Source organism: Macrotis lagotis, chromosome 7 (assembly GCF_037893015.1).
Source record: "Macrotis lagotis isolate mMagLag1 chromosome 7, bilby.v1.9.chrom.fasta, whole genome shotgun sequence".
NCBI lineage: Eukaryota > Metazoa > Chordata > Mammalia > Peramelemorphia > Peramelidae > Macrotis > Macrotis lagotis.
The window spans coordinates 43,060,350-43,082,722 of NC_133664.1; the positions used below are offsets into that span (position 1 = coordinate 43,060,350).

At 39.5% G+C, this 22,373-nt stretch overlaps 1 long non-coding RNA gene across 1 annotated transcript; it reads left to right on the forward strand.

Moving 5' to 3' along the window:
• Positions 1–17,361: 17,361 nt before the first annotated feature.
• On the forward strand, positions 17,362–20,193 carry LOC141493653 (uncharacterized). Its single transcript, XR_012470270.1, has 3 exons — positions 17,362–17,960; positions 19,579–19,660; positions 20,096–20,193. It is a non-coding gene; the product is annotated as an uncharacterized LOC141493653 (long non-coding RNA).
• Positions 20,194–22,373: the final 2,180 nt, after the last annotated feature.

A 22,373-nucleotide genomic window follows, 5' to 3' on the forward strand; every position in this document is an offset into this window, starting at 1 on the left:
GGTGGGGTGGGATGATTCCATCCCTGTAGGACAGAAAGCTCTATCTATGCATTGAACATGGTGTCCTCCAGCTGAGGATCACAGGAACATTCACCCTGATGTGAGTATTTTCTTTCCCTGTTCCATAACCAATGGGTCTCCTTGAGATTGCACAGTGGGGATGGAAACCAGAATTCATGACTCCCCCAAGCTCTATTATTGTCCTGTGAATGAAAACACTATCACCCAGAACTGTCCTTGCTTTAATCATTATACACCAAGGTTTGTTTGTTTTTTCCTTTAAAATGTTCTATTGATGTTCTTTTCCCTCTTTTTAAATGTCATCATCACTTCTGAAGCATCCCTGGCCTCTCACAGTAGAACTCTCTCTTAAGCAAATAAATAAACAAAACAAATCAAAACATCAGCCAGATGAGAAGATATAGAACTCATCCTCTCTACAAAAAGGTATGAGGCACGGCTTATTATTGGTCCTTTGAAGCCCCTATTGATCATTGGTCCAACTTAGGAAGTCTTTCAACATTTTTCTCCTTTACATTGTGGTGATCAAGGAAATGTCCTGCTGTTCCTGCTCACTCTACTTTGTATCAGTTCATACAAATCTATTCAAGTTTCTTTGAATTCTTCATAGTCTTTCAAAGCAATGATATTCCATTACATTTATTTTTTACATTATTTTTATTTTTTATTTTTTTTAGGTCATTACATTTATAAGTATAGATGTTCACCTGTTACCAAATCACTTGGTACCCAATGCTCTGCTACTACAAAAAGTGTTGCTACAAATACATGCATGCATAAACACACACACACACATACACACACACACACACATATATATAAAGTTTCTTTCTGAGTACTTTTATAAAATAAATTTTTATTGAAATATCTTGTTTTTTACATCTCCAGAATTTCTTCTAGAATCACTCCTTCTTCCCCTTTTTCAGAGAACCATTTTATATAAATATATATAGTATTATTTTCTTAAAAGTAAAAGAGAAGATATCCCCCCAAATCAACAAAACATCAATATATTGAAAAAAATCTGAAAATATATGTATTGTACCACAGTTATAAGCCTCTTGATTCTATAAAGGAACTGGAATGAGGCTGCCTTCTCACATGTCTTTTTGGGAACCTTTTTTGTTCTTCATAAATTTTCAATATTGACTTTTTTTTGATTGCTTTTTCCATTTACATGGTATAGTCATCATGTATATTGTTTTCTTAACTCTGCCTACTTCACTTTGCATCAGATCTTTCATATTCTTCTGTGTTTATTTATTACTCCTAACAGGAAAATAATATTCCTTTTCATTCCTATATCAAACCTTGTGGAACCATTCTTCAATCAATGAGCATCTATTTTGCTACCCATCTTTGTTACCACAAAAAGTACTCCTTTAAATATTTTGGTATATATATATGTGTGTGTGTGTGTGTGTGTGTGTGTGTATGTATGTATATATGTATGTATGTATATGTCTGGATAATTTGTTTGCTTTAATTTGCATAACTCCAAACTGCCTTTAAAAGAGGTTGAACTGATTCCTAAGCTTGTCTAAAAATGCACTAATGTGCCTATCATTCCACAGGGGCAAAATACCTCTCCCACCCCTTACTTTGACTTTCCTATCTTTTATCTTTGTAAATTGCAAGAAATGAGGTGAAATCTCAAGTTTTTTTGATCTTCATTTCTCATATTAGTAGTGATTTGGAGCATTCTTTCATATGACTGCTAATCATTTACAATTTTTTTGAGAACATTTTGTTCATATCCTTTGAGCACTATGCAGTGGGGAATGGTTTTTCCATATCTGTTGGCTGTTTACAAATTTGGGATATCAAATGATTTCTGGGGAAATTTGATACAAAGGTAGTATTTTTTTCTCATTTGACTATTTCCCTCCTTATTGTAGAAACATTAATTTTGTTTGTGCAGAAGCTTTTCAGTTTCATGTATTCAAAGTTCTTTAGAAAGTTAGGTGGCCCGGAGTCAGGAAGACTAGACATTAAATCTGGCTTCAGATACTTAGTGACCCTGACCAAGTCACTTAGCCCTTGTTAATCTCAGTTTCCTCATCTATAAAATTAACTGAAAAAGGAAAAAGGAAATGGCAAACCACTCCAGTATCTTTGTCAAGAAAACCCCCAAAGTAGGTTACAAAGAGTCAAACATAACCTCCAAAGACCCTAAACAACAAAGGCACGGCAGCCAAGAAAGCTGGGGTCATCTCAGACTACATTAAGAGAGTGCCAGGGCCAAAAGAAAAAAGAAAAAAAGAGAGTGCCAGGGCCCAGGAAGCCAATTGTCCTCTACCACCTTTTTCCTAGTATCCAAGACTTGCAACTCAAGATTCATCTTTGATTCTTCTACTTTCTCATTCCACATCTTGAATCATTTATGAAGCCCTGGCAGTTCTATTTCCCTAATGTCACTGGCAACTGACCCTTCCCTGCTGTTCCCAGTGCCAAACCACCTTTGTTCAGATCCTCATCTCTTCTCAGTATTGTGTGGCACCTTATCACATAGTAGGTACTTGTAAGGTCCTATTGAGTGATGATTCTTATCTAGAATATTGTAATAATGTCCTTGTAAGTCTCCTTGTCTCCAATTTATTTCTTTTCTAATTAATGTTCCCTAAGAAATCTTTTGTAAGAAATATTTCTTTTTTTATTTTATTTTATTTTTTTGTTTTTAATTTTTATTAAAGATATTATTTGAGTTTTACAGTTTTCCCCCAATCTTGCTTCCCTCCCCCCACCCCCACCCCACAGATAGCACTCGTAAGAAATATTTCTAATGAATGACTCTCATAATGCAACTATACTTCTCAAAAGTCTTTAGGAGCTTACTATTACTTACCAAACAAAGGATAAACATCTGTCCCTAGCATTCAGGGATCTCTGAAATCTTGTTCCAACCTACCTTTCTAGCCTTACTTCATGCTGATCTGTGTTCTAGAAAAAGTGTTCTATTTTCCATCTCCTATTTTTGTCTTGCCTCTCATCTCTGAGTCTTTGCTTTCCCTGTTCGTGATGTTTGGAATGGACTCCTACCACATTCTCTAGCTGTTGAATCCAACTCTTATTTCAAGGCTTGACTCAGACTCAACCTCTGCCATGAATCCTTCCCTGACCATTGTTAATGCACACTCTCCCTCACAAATTGCTCCTAGTCTTTTGCATGGTTCTCTCCTTTGTGTTTATCTTACTCTTCCTCGCATCATCATCATTTGTGGAGATGCTTTTTTTTCTCTTATTATACAGTAAGATCTTTGAGAACAATTTCTGTTTCATGAATACCTCCCCCATCCTCCAGCAAGATCCTAAGATCCTGCAAATAATTGATTTTAGTTAGAGGTTTGCTTAATGACTGAATGGAAACTAAAGCTATTCTGGCAATTTCTATCCATCTTTCACCATAGAAACAAGCAAGTAAATGCAGACTTTGATTGAAGTGAGAGAATTTGTCTAAGCAGGGGAAATAACCTCTAAACTTGCATCCCCAGCATCTTTGCATAATGTTTGGCCCATAATAGTTATTTAGAAAAAAGAAAGAAGGCAGAAGGAAAGAAATGAAGACAGGAAGAAAAATAGAAAGAAAACAAAGAAGGAAGGAAGAAAAAGTTGTTTCCATTCCTGACGATTTTAAAAAGAGAGACAATAACTATCTTGAGTATTTTAGACATTGTTATCTGGAGGCAGGGTCTACCCTGGTTTACTTTTTGAGATATTTTCCAGATCTATTATTCTGATACCAGTTACCATTCATTTAATTCTCCACAATATAATATCTAGGAGCATTCTTCACCTGGTGCCATCTTTTACTATAACCATTGTCCTTGTGAAGAGAATTCCAAAATGATTCTAATCTTATTTCAGTTGTCAGAGCTGCATTTCAGACAATGACAAATAGCATTTTTCTCATTTCAGATGTCCTGGGTCTGTTTTCTTGTTCACATCTGGCAACCCCATACTGGGCTTTCTGAGCTGTGGAGGTCTCCTTTTACAGTGCAGTCAGAAGGCAGGGAGGCATGCCATTTGGGTTATGTCAGCCAGTACTGGCCCAGTAATATTGGCTGTCACCTCAGTGATCTGTCTGGGAAAAGGCAGGTTTGGAATTTTACTGGGTGTCCTTGAGCCTAAATTAAGTTGGTGCAGTTGAAGTTTCTTTTCAACACCTATGACAACACATTATTGACTAAAGAGATGCCTGCCCCCTTGTATAGTTAGTAATAGCCTCTAATGCAGTGGGGCATCAAACACACACCCCAACATCATCCCGAGACACTCATCCCAACCTCCTTGAGAGATCTACTTACTAAACAGCAGAATTAGAATCTCAGTAACATTCAAGGGTACAGGGTGCTTCCATTGACCCCTTTTTTTGGGTAGGAGTCTCTGGGAAAAAATCTCTCTTGGATAATGGACATTACCATTGTTAACTTAAAAAATATTAATTGTATGGTAATTGTAAGCATATTTAAATCCCCTTCATTTCTGAATATATTCCTTCTACTCTATTTTTTAGTGAAAAATCCCTGTTTTCCCCACTCTTTTTTTTATAACAAAGAATGAGGGGAGAAAAATGCAATTCAGCAAAACTAATCAACACATCCCTTGAGTGTGAGAGTATATGTGATGTTCTTTACTCTTATACCTTCATCTCTGCAAAGAACACAAGGAAATGTATTTTCCTACCACTTCTCTAGAGATAAGCTTTGTCATTATCATTTCACAGCATTTAGTTTCCTTTTTTGTTCTTTCTATTTATATTAATGTAGTCATTGTGTATATTGTTTGACGGATTCTGCTTACTTCCCTTTGTATCAATTCATATAAGTTTCCACATCCATTGGCACCTTAGGAGGACAAAAGCAGTCCATCACTTTGGGGGAAGCCCCAGTGGAAACTAATCATAAATTATCTTTGTTCTCTTAAGCTGTCATTGGAAATGCCCCATTTTACAGGGGAATGTAAATTCATTAAAATGACTGAGTAACTGCCCCACCAACTCTTGCTTTGCATAAGGATCTAGAAGAAAAGAGGTGAGAAGACTACTTCTGGCTTACTTTGAAAAGTAATGAGTTAAATAAAGTTCAAGTAGCTGAGCCAAGTAAGCCTGGCATATTGTGAAGTATTACAGGAGTCTAGTCTCCCAGGAGTATCTTGACACCTTTGCTAAACAGACCTTTGGCCTTTGATTCTAGTCATGTGTTCTAGGAATGAAGGCAATTGCTCTGTATTTTAAAATTGTGGTCCACAACAGGAGCCAGGAGCTGAAGGAATGAATGGCACTCACAGATCAATGAAGAACTCATCTTTTGAGTATGACTCAGTTTTACCCAAAAGCACTGTTGTTACCTCCCCTCCTTTTGGCCAAGTTGCTCCCAGAAAATCCTTTACTCGTTTCTCCTTTCTCCTTAAGAAAACTCCAAATGCATGGATCTCCCATTGGAAGTTAACCTGCCATGCTTCAGTCATTTCTTCTTATGGCAGGAATTCTTTAGGCTTTACTAAACCTTAAAGGGGTTGACAGCACTCAAAGATAGTAAGGAACCCCTTCCTCATAATCTTATCCCCTTGAAGTAACTGGGAGGAGAAAAGGAAGGACAGGAGCAGAGGTCAAATGAGTAAAGAAAATTTAGGATTCTTTGTCCTATGGTGGATCTTGTCAGATTGTAACCATCAGTCTGTGCACAAGGCCATACTCTAGGCAGAGACAGAGACAGAGATAGATAGATAGATAGAGAGAGAGAGAGAGAGAGAGAGAGAGAGAGAGAGAGAGAGAGAGAGAGATGGAAAGGTGGCCAGGGTAGAATTGTCTTCTATTATCTGTTTCCTATCCACTAATGAAGACCAAGTCAGCACAACTATATGGAATTGTATATTGCTTTATCCATGAATATAAGCACTACTTTAAGAGGCTAAATCAGGTTAAATCAATATTTATTTAGCCTTTAGCATGCATGAAGCACTCTTCATAGAATTATAAAATCCAGTCATGGAATGGGGTTAATGGGGAGAAGTCCTATATAAGTGAAAATGATGACTATTAATGCTTAAATGTGTCCTCAAATCTATGATCTCAGCAAGGTGAATATTTCCTGCAATCAATCAGCAAGTTTTTATTGTCTACTGTGACAGATGCTAAGGGTTCAAAGACAAAGGTGATATCGTCCTTGTCCTCTTGAAGCTTATAGTTTAGCTGGGAGAAACAACAGTAGATTTATGTAAAATAGATGTAATGTGATTTGGCAAGAAAGGTAAAGGCAGCTGTGAAGACAGGATATACCTTATGGGAATGGATGCTTCTATGATCCCAAAGTGGAAAACTGAAGCTCTTTGAGCATTCCCATCTCAAGGGGTTGCCTTGTTTCTTTCCTGTATTTTTTTCAAAGGGAACATGTCAAAGTTCTCCTTTTACAATTCTGTGGGTACCTGGGCAGCACTTGGGCTCTCTTCGATCCTTCTCTCTTGCTGTATGACCAAATTCCTCCCTTTCCAATAATATATTTCCCAACGGATATCTTTCTGACTTGTTCCTAAGTCATCCTTAGTGTTATGCTACAGACTATTGAAGTCAACCATGCACCTCTCCATTGCCCTTTGGCTCACCTCAAGTTGAGTTTTTGAAGATATTATGGTGTTTCCAGGATCCAAAGCCTTGCTGCAGCATTCTTCAGAAGAGAAATGGAACTAGAGAGTTGGGTTTTCACATCAGGGAATGTGCTGTATTATTCCCCTATTTCAATTAGACATAAATTACAGGGGATAAAAATGACAAAAACAATGAAAGAGTTCCTTTCCTCAAGGAGTCTCCATTTTATCGAGGGAATACAAAACAGATAAAGATAAACAAATACAACATTATGCAAAGTCATTTCAAGGTATGGAGAACAGAGGCATCAGGAAATTGCTAAGTGCTTTATAAATACCTTATTTGTTCTTCATAACAATCCTGGTTTACATGAGGAAACTGAGATAGAGGCTAAGTGACTTATCTAAGGTCACATAACCATTAAGTGTCTGGGGCTGAATTTGAACTCAGTTCTTCCTTGATTCTAAGCTCAGTGCTTTACCTAGGTTAGGCACACCACTTAACTACCTCACTAGAAGAATAGACCATATGAGATAATGATTCTCCATCCCTGGAGATGTTCAAACAGGGACGTGATAATCATGGTGAGGGATGCTATGGGGTCATTCATCCATCAGAAAGTGAGTTGGCCAAGAGGGACTCTTAGATGCATTTAAGCTGTATGATTTGGATACCTTGAATAATCTTCCTAGGATGCTATGAGGAGGGGAACTGATTTCCCCAAAAGAGGATGACACTATGTACAGATGATAAATTCCCATTGATGGCACTATTTGTAAGGCAAGGTCCTGAATGTCCTTGTGCCTTTTTCTGACTTGACAAGAGCAGAGAGAGAATCCAATGAGAGGGGGGAAAAAGAGATGAGAAAGTCAGGAATAGACAGTGTTGAGTTGAAGCCCCTTCCAACAGGGTTACAGAGAGCTTATGTTCAATTTTTTAGTGTGAATATTTATATCTAAGAAACAAGCAAGCTACAGATTTAAGGTTTGATATATTTTACTGATGGCCTAGACTAAAAAAAGTGATGGAGAGAATGTTAATACTGAATATTCAACTTAAAAGTGTGCCCAAATATACTTTCCCTCCAAGAGAGCCAGTTGTGAAATATTTACCAGCACATCCCTGAACAGATCTTTACTGGGCAACACAGAATCCACAGATGCCAGTGGTGAAAAGTGGAGACAGCCTATGAATGGGACCCTTGGTGACTTGAGTTCTCTTTGTGTTAGAATGAGGAGGAAGGAAAGGGTTCATCAGCTTCTCTGCCCATTGGCTAAAGAGCCCAAACCTTCCCTTTTACCCTACTAGTTCAAGAGTGGGTAGTTTTCTATAGAGACAGCCCCTGGCCCTTCTCACTGGTTTCCAAGGACTGGACTTTATCCAAAGCCCATCTCAACAGAGAGCAATGCTAGGCTAACTACATTTCTGACTTTTTGAAATTTTCATGCTCCAGATGTTTTTCCCTCCCTATAATTACTTAGCAGGAAAGAGATGCGGTTTTCTGTATCAGTGACAGCCTTCCCTCCCACTGTATGAAGGTTTTGGATGTAGGCTCACAGGATGGCAAACTACTTCCCGTTTCTATCTGGTTAATCTGCTTTTTACAATGAATCCCTCTGACTTTGGAGTTCACTGGAGCTTTGCAGCAAACAGAGAAAAAGGAGGTCATTTAGAGATGTTTTGAATCCTGTTGTCTTTGGGAGCAATTACTGTGATTTCTGGTTTCAGAAAGCTAGCATAGACAATCTGCCTTATTTTATTTGTACCACTAAAAGCTCATTGGATTTTTTTGGTTCCTTATTTTTGCTCTGTTTAACCCACCACAGAAAAACATTGGCAAAACATTGGATGCTGCAGAGGGAAAGATCTCACTGGTGTCTTTGTGCATCCCAACTGGTCTGGGAAAAAGGAAGGTAGATACAAACCTTACTCTAAAATCAGCTGTCAAGAGAAGGACTGGTTCTATTCTCTCTCTCTCTCTCTCTCTCTCTCTCTCTCTCTCTCTCTCTCTCTCTCTCTCTCTCTCCCTCCCTCCCCTTCCCTTCATTTTCTACCTCCTTCCCTCCCTCCCTTCCTTCCTTCTTTTCTGTCTCCCCCAACCCCACCTTTCTCTTTTTTGAGTGCTCCTTTATCATTCAACTTCCATCTAGAACCTTAAGGCTGTCCAACTGACCAGTATTCAAGTGATAAATAAATGCTTGCTTGATTCTTTTCTTCTTTCCCCCTGACCATTCCACAAAGACTATTCTGGCCACTTTCCTCATGTCTCTTCTGGATCTTCAAGTCATCAATTAACATATGTTATTCTGAGGGTCTCTCATACTCAGTATTGTGCTAGGCAATGGCAAAATTTATTTGTTCCATATTCCATTCTTTTTGGGCATCATTCTTATAGGTAACAGGAATCAATCTGAAAAACAGTCACGCATAAGAAATCTCCACTAGGAAGAGGAGGAGTTATTGGAAAGGGCAGAACTGAGTGGAAATTTAAAGCTGGACAAGAATTTGGAGGCCATTCACTCCTTCATTTTATAGATGAGAATCAATAAACTGATTATGACTGGTGTTGTCTCTCCTAGACAATATATTGTTATGTTATAAATTAGAGGATTATATTTTTATAATTATAAATTATATATTTAAATTTATATAATTATAAAATTATGTATGTAAATTTATACTTATATGTTATTATAGTATAAATAGTAATATTTTAATAGGGCATCTGATGGTACCTTAACCTAAAGGGAACCAGAGAGCCTTCAGGCATCCTAATGGGGGAAGGGGAGATATTTTTGGATTCAGAATCCTTTCAGTGTCCTTCAAATCACACTATCTAGGCCGTCCCCCTCCCCTTCTCTGCTTATGAGTAAGACTGACCCTTGTCAGTAAGACTGCTGAGGAATCATGGTCCTGACAGCTTCTCTGACAGAATTTGGGTTGCCAGCTCTGGTGGGTCAAGGTGATAGCATCATTAGTAGTCCTATATTGGAAAACTTACAGAGGACAGGCTAATGCTATCCTCCAGGTCAAAGGGACATTCTTTTTGGGAGCAATTATTGCCCCAGAGAATCTAGGGAGGAGATGATGTTGGAAGAGACAATTAAAAATTCAAGGAGTTCCAGGAACTTTTGAAGAAAATGCTATCTGTGGTTGAAGGGAGTTTGGTTCCTTAGAGAAAATGGTTTGGGGATAATTACCGGTAAAGGAAAAGGAAAACCAGGGTGAGGGAGGCTAGGAGGAGGAGGGGGAGGAGGAGGAGGAGGAGGAGGATGAGGATGTGTGTTTGTGTGTGTGTGTGTGTGTTGTGTGTGAAAAGAGTAAGAGGAGGAATTATGGGAAAGAGCAGATCTGGGTGGAAATCAGAGATTGAACTATTTAGAGCTGGACAATAATTTAGAGGCCATTCACTCCTTTATTTTACAAATGAGAAAATTGAATGGGGAAGGGGTGTTTAAGGATTTGCCCAAATGCCTCCTACTAGTAAGTGGTTGAACTAAAATTCAAATCCAGGTCCTCTCCTCCACATATAGTACACTTCCCATTGCACTACTCTGTCTCTCTTCCTAGGCAGCTAAGATTTTGCTGGGCCATAGAATCCTTGGAAGGGTGAGAGCTGATTTGGAGGTTTCTTACACTTTGGACTTTGGAGGTGACTGCAGATTTCTTCTTTTTCCTGTAGTTGTTCCTGTGTTCCCGCCCCTTGTTGGCTCATAGACAATATAGGGCATTGAACAATCCAATTTTCCAGCAAACCCAGATGAGGTTGAAAGCCAGACAAAGGATAATTGTTTATATTGGAATCTGACCACCTCATTGTTGAAGCATGCTCAGTATCAAAGTGACTGTGCCATTGTCCAAATAACTCCCTCCTTCCTTTAACTCCTATGTGTATGTGTGTGCTAAGCTTACTGGGTCTCAGTTTCCTCATATGCAAAATAGGCATGATGACTCTGACACTAGCCACTTGCCTCATGGAATTATTCTGAGGTCAACTTTAAAAAGCCATCAACATCCTTCTTGCCATCAGAAAGTTTACTTTTCCCTCCAGCCTTATTTATATATGAGGCATGCATGACATTCTTTATAAATAGAGGTTATTGTTGGAAATCTGCTGATTTTCCTCTCTTCCATCCCCAAAGGATCTCTCTGTCCGTATGCAACAACACAGCATCAGAATGACTAATGGACATAATTTAGGGTTAGGAGAAAAGATTCAAATCTTGCCTCAGATTTTGCTAGTCATAAGCTTAGAACCTGTTTCCCTGTCTATAAAATCTGGATAATAATATTATTTACCTTACAGGGCAGCTGGAAGGAAAGTGCTTTGAAAATCTTATAGCACTATAGAGATGTCATTGATATGGAGGTAGATTTTCCTGATATCAAATCTACTTTTGTCTCTTTGTCCCTTTCATTCAGTGCACTTAGACAAGAGATGAACAGACCAATTCTAATGCTTTGTTCATAATGCAGCCATTCAAATATTTCTATAAGACTGAGACAAACTAACTAATCAGATTTCTGTTGCTTTCTAATGTTATTTTTTCTTTATATCCTTGAGACCCAATGATCCCAATGATCTCAAAGATTTTTCCATATCATCTAGAGTCATAAATACAGAGAACCTGGTCCCTTATTTATATCCTTAATTTTCCTGATTTTGTGGTTTTCACTTCATATCAGTCAAATATTCTGCTTCTCTAAATTCCTCATAGTTGTCATTTCTTATGGTGGAATTCTATGCCATCGTATTCACACCACAATTTCAACTACTCATCAATCAATGGGCTTTCCTCTTTGATGGTCTCCTCCTCCTCCTCTTCTTCTTTTTCTTCTTCATCTTCCTCCTCCTTTTCTTCCCTGTTATCCTTCCCACCCCAAAATTGCTATTATGGTTATTTTGGTATAGTTGGGGCCAAGGGTTGGAACTGCTTCATTTTTGTCTTTGTACCAGTTTCCCTGTTGTAATAAGTTTCTGGCTCATCATAATAACTTACAAATGCTTGGTTGATGGATTAATTGGTTTTAATCTGTCTTTGCTTTCATGGGTCTGATAGTGGAATCCCTGAGTCATAAGAAGGGATGAGCAGTTTAGAGATTTGAAAGGCACTTTCCTTGGATGGAAAGCAATAAAGCCAAACCAGCAAACTCAATGTCACCTTCTGTATTTCTGAGTTGTCCATCATTCATTCTTCCACAAAAAATGTAGCAGGTGGCTTACCCATAATAACCTTTCCTATTCATTTGTCTTCTTCCTGTGGTGCATAATGTAAGGGAGAAAAAGAAAGACATCTGCATCTTCAGTATTCTAAAAAGCCAGTGTAGCATATGACTGGTCACTTCATCAAGATTCATACGCCTGAAGTTATATCTCTAGGCTGGATGGTATGGGGCTCAGGTGACCCACTTTTCATGGTAAAAGAAACATGATGGCAGCAAAATGACTACCAGTGAAATAAGAAACCTTAGCCTAGAATATTAGTTTTCCAACTTAAGGTGGCCAATCCCATAAACTTCCTAAATAGTCATTATTTCCCAGAAAGTTAAGGAGCATAATATAGAATTAAAAGGAATTGTGAAGATCCTTCCTTTCATATTACAGATTAGGAAATTCAGAGGTGATGGCTTACCCATGATTGTCCTAGGATTTGAACCCAAATGCTCTTTCTACCATACCAACTGCCTCTTTCTATATAAACATTCTCTTGTTTCCTCAACTCACAAGATTAATCAAGATATTGCCATTTCAAAACACCAGCAGATTGCCAGTGCATAAACTGGGGTTGAGTGATTTCATTGATAGTTTCTTGGTAGATCCCATCTACAAGTCCCAGGTCCCAGGAACTCAATAGTCGGATCCATCAAAGCAGCCAGCTACCTCAGGTCTTCTCAGCTAGTCTCTTCAGGCCATTGAGGTTTTCTCCACCAATAAACCTGGTAACAATATACTAATAATACATTTGAATTTATATGTTTTTCTTTTAAAAAACAACCAACCAAATAAAATCTTTCCTGGATGCTCAAAGATTTTTCCATATCATCTAGAGTCATAAAATCTTTGGAATTGAAGTAGGGGCAGTTACAGATTTAAATTTTTTATTTTAATGAAGAAAAAAGATTGGAAGCCCAGATGGATGTCATCCATCTCCTACAGAGGCCTCATATTATTCTCAGTGATGGCAAAGCTCTACTCCAGGATCAGTCTTCCTGTTGGCCAAGTGCAGAATAGAAAATTACCTGAGATTTTTACTCTCACACAATAATGAGACACGATAGGAAGACTTTCTGAAGTCTACTATCTCTGAGGCAGAGAATGAGAAGATCTGGATTCAAATCCTGCCTTGGCTGACAGCACTATCTATGTGATTTTGGGCAGGCCACTTCAGCTCTCTAAGGCCTCATTGGCTCATCCATAAAATGAAGAAAGTGGTCTAAAATGTCCCCTAAGACCTCTTCTAGCTTACTATGATTTCTGGATATTTCCTATCATGAAATGTCATCAGCACTGTCATCAGCATCTTGCTTCTGTATTCATTTAATAAGTTCAGCTGTGTAAAGAAATATCCTAGGTACAGAGGGAGATTAAAAAAAAATGGAGCTTGCCCCCAAAGGAGCTTATAATCCAGTAAGAAATAATGTGTGAAAGAGAATCATCTTCAATTTTAACACCATTCAAATCAATATGTAATTTGATTTCATTTAATAAGAAAGGCAATTAAAGATTTCACTTGGATGTCAGAACAGCTTGGAGGACGTGTCCTTTTTCTAAAAGATGCTTGGGACAAAGAAGGGAAAAAAGTGATTTTAAAGGCAGTATTTAATACTATTTAGGACTAATAAAGTACCTATTTTACATTTTATGAAGGCCTTTTGCATTTTACACCAATTTTCTCCCAATCAATTTCCCCCAGTGGAAGCCTCCCTTAAAATAACAACAAAACAGTTAAGAAAAATGACTATATATAGACAACATTCTACATCCAGAGTCCTTTACCTCTTTAGAAGATATACACACACACACATACCAAGAATGGTCATTTCAATTGATCTGAGTTCATCTATTTGAAAATTTTTGTTTAATACATGTTTAATATAGCACATGTCATATAGTAGGTGTTTAATAAATGACTGGTGATTATAGTGTTGTTTTCACTTATTTTTGTCATTGTATATATATATGCATATATATATATATATATATATATGTATATATATATATATACATGCAATGTTGGCACAGTGGTAAGAGTCAAGATGACTCCTTTTCTTGAGTTCAAAATTAGCCTTAGACACGCACTGTGTGACCTTGGGCAAGTCACTCAACTTTATTTGCCTCATACTTTTCTCCTACTCTACTAACTTTTTTCTATGTAAGTTCATAGAAACTTTCATGTATATTTTTGATCATTTCTCTTTCATGCTCCACTCTTTGTGGCCCCATTTAGGGTTTCCTTGGCAAAGATACTGAAATGGTTTGCCATTTTCCTTCTCCAGCTCATCTTACAGATGAGACAACTGAGGCAAACGGGGTATTCTTTATTTTGTCTGCTTGCTGACAAAAAAATTTAAAAACCATTTCTTGAAAACAATTCAGAACATTCAAGATCCAGATCTCTTCTGCATGTCTGACCCAATGCTTTCAAAAATACCCTAGAACCAAAGATGCTGAATGAGACATATTTTTTCGGACCCAGCCAATGTGTTCATCTGTTTCATTTGACTATGACTATTCATTTCTAGAGGTTGCTGATTTTTTTTTTTCTTTTGGAGATGGGGAATGTTAGAAGGGGAAAATTAATGGGGAGTGAGATGCACAAAGGAGAGAAAAGAACATAAAAAAGGCAGTAGAAAGCATGTAGGAAAAAAAATGAAAAGTTCAGAAAAAAAGCATTAAAAAGGACAGTCTTATTACCACCATGACAGAAAGAATAGGGATTTCCCCTATTCCCCAGTGAATTCCTGGGTAGAGAGAACTTTCTGGTGAGAATACTACTTCTAGCATAGAATAGTAACAGCCTAGTTGATTAATATGCAACACACTCTGGAATGCCAGTGCTAGGAAACCAGAATAAAATTTAACTGGGAAATAGTTAATAAAATAAAAACAAAATAGAACACAGATAATGCTAATATGTGGTTTTCTATGTCACTTTGCAGCAAGTAGGCTGGGTTTACTGTCCTCCACTTCTCTTTGACTCTGTCATCATTAAGCTAGAACACCAAGAGGTTAACAGACTTTTAATAAAAATACATTTTAATGGATATTTTCTGTTTCTTACATTGCCATAGAATCTCATGTATCACTGTCCCCACCTCTCCCAGAGAACCATACCATATGACAAAGAGTACTTTTTGGAAATGAAAAAAAAATTAGCACAAATGATCAATACATTGAAAAAAGTCTGAAAACATGCTCAATGTGTAATACATGTGGACCTTCCTTCTCCTCTAAGGGGTAGTTTGGAGTGTCTTCTAATAAATCATCATTTCAGTCCCACTTGATCTTTATAATTTTGTTTGTTTTAGGGTGTATGTATGCGTGCCTTTGTTTTTTCCCATTTACATTGCTGTAATCTTCTGTATTGTTATCTTGACTTTGTTTACTTCACTCTATCAACTCATGGAGATCTTTCCATGCTTCTCTATATTCACCACACACATCATTTCTTACAGCACAGTAATATTCTATTCCATTCATGTACAACATTTTGTTCAGCCATTCTCCAAATGATGGATATCAACTTTGTTTACAATTCTTAGCTATCACAAAAAGTGCTGCCATAAATATTTTGAGTCTATGGAGACTTTTTTTTTTTAATTAATAGGGTATAAGCTCAGTAATGGATTTTCTGGTTCAAAAGGAATGGACATTTTGATCACTATATTTGTATAATTCTAAATTGTTTTCCAAAATGGCTGTACCATTTCAGAGCTCTATGAACGACGTATCAACATCTCTCTGCAATCCCTCCACTTTTTTGTTATTGTGAAACATTTTACTGTTGCCAAAAACTGTTGCTATTTTTAAAAATCATTTTTGCCAATTTGCAGGATGTAAGGCAAAACCTCAGAGTTGTTTTGATTTGCATCTCTCTTATTAATCACATATACTCTTTAAACAACAAAATGTATACAGCAGTTCATGGTTACCAATTCAATCTTCTTCGTTGTTCTTTGTATAACAAAACCCCTTTTTTGTGTATTCTTGTTAAATTTATAATTAAAGAATAAACTCTTACAAAATCTGTTCTGGAAATGAGGGAAATCAATATCAGAGGGAAGAATTTTGGTGAGTTGCTGCAAGCTGCATTTAGTATAGGCTATCTGAATTTCTAAAGGGCAGTCAACCTTATTTGTCAGAGTTTGTATCACATTTAGGGAAAGGAAAGGAAAGGGAAAAAAAGAAAAGATGCAAAGCATCTATTATGTAGCAGGCACAATTCACTACTGTCTCACTTTATCTTCGCACTTCATACTATTGCAACCCCAGCTTTACAGTTGATGAAACTGAGGAAGACAGTTTATATAGTGTCTACTCTGTGCAAGGTACTTTTACAATTATTATCTCATTTTATTCTTTGGAATATCTGGGAGGTAGGGAAGAGGGAACTAAGTTAAACAGGTTTAGTGCCTGACCTAGGGTCACACAGTCACTAAGTATGTAAAGCTGAGTTTGAACTCCGGGCATCCTGACTCCAGCGCCAGGTCTACCTGTTTAGATTTCTTTCCTTTTGACAAATCTTTGAACAACATGAGATCTACAGAGCCTGGGGCAGTAGAGAGATTGTAGGCTTCAAATCTCTTCTTCCATGAAATTTATGTAACTTGGGCCAAGTTCCTTAATCTCTCTGTGCATCAGTTTTCTTATTTTTTTTTTGCAAGGCAATGGGGCTAAATGACTTGCCCAAGGTCACAGAGTTAGGTAATTATTAAGTGTCTGAGACTGAATTTGAACTCAGGTCCTCCTGACTCCAGGGACTGTTCACTATCCACTTTGCCACTTAACAGTCCCTCAGTTTCCTTATTTGTGAAATGAGGTATTTAAATTTGATTTTCTTTAAGCATCTCTAAGTCTACAGACTCAGGACTAAGGTTTGTAATTTATTATAGCAAATTATATATTATAGTATTTGTTACAGTCTCTTCTATTTTTTGGTCTTCCTAAAACGGGTGTGGAGCAACAGTCTAAAAAGCTGTGTTGGATGAAGGGCCCAAGCAAAGGGGGAAAAAATCTACTGCCATTTTATAAAGGATCGAATGTTCCTCCTCTCTCAGTCTCGGGCTTGGACTTGACCGCAGATGGCACAGGAGGTTCTTTGTGAGCCCTTAGCAAGAAAACCAACACAGCTCCAGGGGGAAAAAAAAGCAGGCTGGGGAGTGGAAGCACTCTTTTCCTCCCTGTCCTGTTTCTGCTAATGTGCTCCTCTAAGTGGCTAGGTACCATGGTGATAGATTGAATGCAAGCAGAGAGAGCTCATGTAATATTAGAGTCCTGGATTGTATGTTGACAATCATATTGTTAATGGAAATTCTTGCTAGACCTTTTTTTTCCCCTTTCTTGGCAGAGAAATGAAGTGGAAAGAGCTCTTAGCCCACAGGATATGAACCGCTCTCGGCTCCCTTCCTCAGCTTCAACTTGCCAAAGTTGCAACCTCTCTGGCCAGTTCGCCTGGGTTCTTTCAATGGTCTGAATGAATACCCCCCCCCCCCCCCCCCCCTTGCTTGGGGATCCTTTTCTCCCGGATCAACAGGGCCGTCTCTGAAGCCAGGATGTGCCTGGGAGGAGGGCCCTCTCTGGCCGCCGGCCTCTTCTTTGACGGCTTCTGGTCCAACTTGGCATCCTCCCGCTCCCATTGTCCCCAGGCCGGAGGGCCTGGAAAGGGTTAAAGCCGGCCCCCACGCAGCTAATCCCCAGCAAGCTGATGGATTTCTCGGCAGCCGGCTCGGTGGCTGTCATTTGCATTTCTGTCTCCCCTTTTGTGAAAGCTTTTCTTCTCGCCTCTCCCCCCGGAGGCGGCCGGGAATTAGCATCTCGGAGCGGGAGCGGCGGCCCCCCGCCGGGCGGCGGATTGGCCGGGCTGCGGGGGGCGCCCGTTTCTCAGCACTTCCCTCGTCTCTCATTAGAGTCCGCGAGGCCGGCCGGCTCCCCCGTCCCCCCCGCCCCCAGCCCCGGGCCCCAGCCGCCTGCGGACCCGCACCTGGGCTGCCCCCGGCCAGCCCCGCTCCCGGAGCCGGCCCGGCCAGCCCTGGCTCCCCGCGGCCGACGCACTCCCCGCCCGATGCTTGACAGCATCACCGGCCTGCAAGGATGCCCATGAGGCCCCCGCCCTGGCCTAGCCGACCACACAAAAAGGTGTATGGGGGGGGGGGGATGCAAGAGCCGCCGCGAGCTGGAATCTCTTTTTAATAACTAAATATTACAGCACAAGAAAGTTGGTCCTAGGAGCCAAGCCGGTGGTTGTCATAGAGACGGTGCGCAGGCTGAGCAGGGTGGTGCTCAGCCCCCCAGCTCATCGTAGCGTGAGGCCGGCTCATCATCAGGGCGAGCAGGGCTTTTCTCTGCCTTCATGCTGGAGCCGGACCGCGGGGGGTGGCCCCCTTTCCCTCCTGCTCCAGCCCAGGCCCGACCCTGGGACCCCGCTCTCCTGCCCCAAACTCCCAATCCTAACTCCTCAGGCTACAGGTCCAGAAAGAGCCAGGAGGCTGCTCCTGATGGAATGTGCCCCTTATGCTCACTCTATGGGGCCTGGGTGTGTGTGTGTGGGGGGCTGGTTGGTCCCTGCGGGAAGTAGGTGTGTATGTGTGTGTGGTGTACGAGTGTCATGTATGGGCCTATATATATGGGGGTCTTGTACATGTGCACGTGTGTACTGTGTATACGTGTATATATGTGTATATATGGGAGCCTGTGTGCAGGTATATATGTATTCACACACGTGTGCATGTTTATAGGTGTGCATGCATGAGAGCATGTGTATATTGTGTGTTGTGAATGTGGGCGTGTGTGTATATATGTGTGTGGGCCTGTATATGGGTGCATATGTATTTATATGCACGTCTATGTTTATAGATGTGCATTTATGAGAGTATGTGCATACTGTGTGTTGTGTGTATATATGTGTATGTATGGGGGCCTGTATAGGGCACCTATGTATGCATATACCGTGTATATTTATATGTGTGCATGTATGAAGGTATGTGTATACGGTGTGTTGTGTCTGCATGTCTAAATATTGTCTGTGTGTATGGATGTGCATGTGTCTGTGTGCATGCACCACCTTGAAAGGCTTCAGAGATGCTTCCCTGGATTCTTAGGCTCCTTTAATATTCATTAAAATTGCAAATTGGCCTTGAGAATGCTCCCTTACTCAGGCTTCACTTCTGCACCTGTTTCTGTCAATTCATTCCCAGGAACCATACCTTTGGCACCAGACACCCACTTAGGAAGAAGGGTCATCATTTGCCACCAGCTACCTCGGCATATTTAGATAACTCATGCTGCCATGCTGTACAAAGAATATACACACACACACACATATACCTATATACATATGTACATGAAAACACAACATATACATGTATATACATGTATACAATACATGCAAAACCACATGCATATGTGTATATGCACACATTGTATATATTTTATATATATATATATATAAACTCTGATACACAGTAGGCCTTTGCTACACATTTGTTGGGTGAACAAATGTCCTCCTTGTCTTACAACTTGGTGCTTTTGTGTCCAGCTCTTCTTTATTTTATTATCAGATGTCATGTTCATTTAATTTTAATTCTGTTCTGAGATTGTTCACAATGAGTTTCTTTGGCCTCTTCCACTTGGATTTTCACAGTTTATTACATTAGGATCACTTTAAGATTTCACCTGCCTATGATTTTTCTTTTAAAAATTAAGCAATTCTTTTTTTTTTTCTTTGTTTGGTTTTGGGCTTGGCATTTAATGAAAGGAAAACAACCCAGAAAAGCAAGAATCCTCTCTTCCTTTGGTTCTTCTCCATATTCATCCCCTCATCAATTTACCCCGATCAGGTAGGAAGCATTAGATCCTAAAATTGTTTGGAGTAAAAGAAAACCCTTGTATCTCATTTAGTGAGATTTTTTTTTTCCATGAAGCAGAGACGCTTGAGACTTCTGTGATTTGCAACAGCTTCCAGTATTAACCTTTCCCAGAAAAGAGCTGATTACAGATCCTTCAGTCTGGCCCAAGCTCCATCTATACTGCTGTGTTCTGATGCTCCCTTGTGTTCTGATGCAGCCCACTGAACTGTTCTTATTTTATCAGCTTTAAATAGAAATAATATCTTTTCAGGATAGTACATGTTCTCCCCCAAACACAGCATGTTTTATAGACATGAGTTCATTAATCTGCAGCATCCATAGGAGATGGGAAAGAGAATAGAGTTAGGGCAGCCAAAGTCCCAACAGTTTTGTCTTTCATACCAGAAAAACTCTTTTTGTTTTCAGGTCCTTGTACCATACTAGTCACCAGATCAATCTGTTGTGGAGGTCAATACTTGGACATAGTGCTAATTTTCTCTTCTTTGGAAGTGCCCCAACCTCATGCCAATGGCATGACCATAAATTTCTGTGGAAAGAAAAACAGTCAGAAAGAATATGCCTATAATAAAATATTGGAGTGAATCCAGTGGTGTCATTTGTCAATGAGACAGAGAGAGGGGCAGCATGGTATAAAAGGAAACAATTTGGGATATAAAGTCAGGAAACCTACCTAAACTCTACTTTAGGTTTGGGAACTAAGTGACTCTATAGCCTGGGACAAATTGCCTTACACACTAGAGCCTTCCTTAACAGAAATAATACCACAGGGACATGGGTTCATAGCCTGCATTTGCCATTGGATACCTCTGCAACCAAGTCATCTAACCTCAAGGTGGGGGAATGGAAGAGAATGGGGAGGAGGAGAAGGAAGGAGAAGAACTAGAAGGAAGAAGGAGGAAGGAGGAGGAAGTAGAAGAAAGAAACAAGAAGGAAGGAAAGAAGGAAGGAAGGAGGAGGAAGAATATTAATTATATACCCTCTAAGGTCTCTTTTGGCTTTAAATATAAGATCCTAAGTGACTTGTCCAAGATCATGCAGAAGTTAGATGAATGAAGATTCAGGTAACTGCTTCTCCCCACCCTTGCATCTCTTACCTGTTTATACAGAGTTTTACTAAGATCCCTTTTATCTCTACATTCCCAAAGCCCAGCACAGAGTAGGAAGTTATTAATGTCTACTGAATTGCCTGAACTTCCTCTATAGCTGAAGTCATTCTGGGAGGTATTACTGGGCAACTGAAGAATTATAGAATCACAACAGCTGTTAGGGGCAAAAGGTTCAGACATTGGGAGAAGCTTTTAAATTAAAGAACTGTGATTTAGTGAGAGCCTCTATGATTTCTTTATAATCTCAATCTCTCTGTCTCTGTCTCTGTCTCTGTCTCTGTCTCTCTCTCTCTCTCTTGCCCCAGCTCTACCTCTTTTTCCATGTGACATTCCCTATCAGGTCTCCATGGCAGCCAGTGAACACTTCTATTGAGAGAAAATACTTGGTTAGCTTTGAATTTGAAAGTTGAGAGAAGAGTCAGGAATGCAACCTCTCCAAGGGCTACTTTAGTATCTCTGCTCCTAAAAAATCTAGACAGAAGGAAAGGGGCCCAGGATTAGCAAAAAGTCACAAAAGACTGAGGAAGGATCACTATACTAATGGAGATAACAAAAGAAGCATTCCAGGACTGAAGGAGCATTGGATATGGAGAAAGGCAAATTGCTATAGTGGAAAGAGAATGGAATTTGGAAGTGCCTTGACAACTTGTTAGCTGATTGCCCTTGGGAAAGTCACCTAACCTCTTAATACCTCATCTTCCTCAGTTTCCTGTTTTCTCCCCCCTCAAGTGGGATGTAAACTCTTTGAAGGTAGGGGATGTTTTGGCTTTTCCTCTTTGTGTCACCTGCCCCTAGCATGTCGTAGGCTCTTGCTGAATATTTGTTGAATTGAATAGAAACCAGAAGATGAAAAGAGGAGGTGGAATAGAGAATGTTTAAGATTCTTTTCACATATGGGCCACAGACATAGAGTTAGAAATGAATTTAGAGGCTACCAAAGACAACTCCTTTATTTGACAGATGAGGAAACTGAGGTTAAGAAACTTGCTGATGCACCGGCCCTGGAGTCAGGAGTACCTGGGTTCAAATCTTGTCTCAGACCCTTAATAATTACCTAGCTGTGTGGTCTTGGGCAAGCCACTTAACCCCATCTGCCTTGCCAAAACCTAAAAAAAAAAAACTTGCTGATGATCACTCAGATAGTATCTGAGAAAGAATTTGAATTCTGATCTTTATATCACTGACCCAGCATTCTGTCTTCTGCTTTATCTATCTTCCTCTTCTGGCTGTATATTCTTAATTGCTGTGGCTGTACATTCCAGAGCAGGAGCCAGGCCAAGAGCACAGTGCCAGCATGAGGCAAAGGATCAGGGAAACCAAGGAAACCCAAATCTAGTTGGGAGCAGAGCCATAAACTGATTGACAAATAGCTTGCTGGACTCAATCAATGCTTAAGATTAGCCTACTTCTTTTCCTCCCTTTCAATTTTTAAAGGAATAAAACCACCAGGAGCTCACATCTACATGAGATGAATCAGATGTAGCCACCAGACTCCTCCAGCCTCATGGGGAGCATAAATACTCTGAATAAGCCCCAAAGGTTGTCCTAAGGTTGTGGAATTTCTGTTAGTCAGGGAC